Genomic DNA, 881 nt, shown 5'->3' on the forward strand with positions numbered 1-881 from the left:
CATCTTTCCTCCGAGTCTCATTACTTTCTGTACCAAAGTCTGTTAAGATACTGGAGACCGGTGTGTGTGTGATGTGTGTGTGCTGGTAGCTTGTAGAAAACAGAGAGCGACGCTGTGGAGCGGCAACATGTCACAGCATGAACAGACCAGAACTGTACTGAAGGAGGCGCTGTTCTGAAGGAATGAACTGAGATCCGGTGAACGGATCACTGATCCGAGAGACTCAGTTCAGTCAGATGAACAGTTCTCCTCATCGTCCTTCAGCTCCTCCTTCTTCCTTGTTTCTGTCGCAGCTCGTGGATCATCGGTGTTTCTGGATGTTTGGTATTTTATTGATTAGAGGCCCGATAAAGTGGAAATATAAGGTTTAATGTTTAAAATAAGGTTTAATGTTTAAAATAAGGTTTAATGTTTAAAATAAGGTTTAATGTTTAAAATAAGGTTTAATGTTTAAAGTGAATCTTCTGGTGTTTTGTTGTCGCGATAAGAGAAATACGTGAAACTGTGGCGGTGGACAGAAACACGGAAATGGATTCTCTATCAGCTACTTCACTGTTTTCGGCCCTGATCTTCATCATCGTCTTCGTCTCATCTGTCTCTACAGGCGAGTTTCTGGAGGAAAACTAAGATCCAAAGTTATTTTGATCTGAGATACGGCGATAGTTAAAGTTATGCTATCCACGGAGACACATGTTCACATAATGATGATAATCACTGTTTATGGTCCCAGTTAGTGCTGGTTCACAGAACAACAGACTAGATCATCATGCAGAGACACCAGGAGCAGAAAAGCCTGTTGAAGCTTTAAAGACCTTAGAGATCGAGACGGTCGGGTCTCCATGTTTCCTCCTCCAGGGGCGGAGCTAGCCTTTAGCTCTCCG

Source organism: Poecilia latipinna, unplaced genomic scaffold, assembly GCF_001443285.1.
Source record: "Poecilia latipinna isolate Pla-1442-1.1 unplaced genomic scaffold, P_latipinna-1.0 Scaffold8804, whole genome shotgun sequence".
NCBI lineage: Eukaryota > Metazoa > Chordata > Actinopteri > Cyprinodontiformes > Poeciliidae > Poecilia > Poecilia latipinna.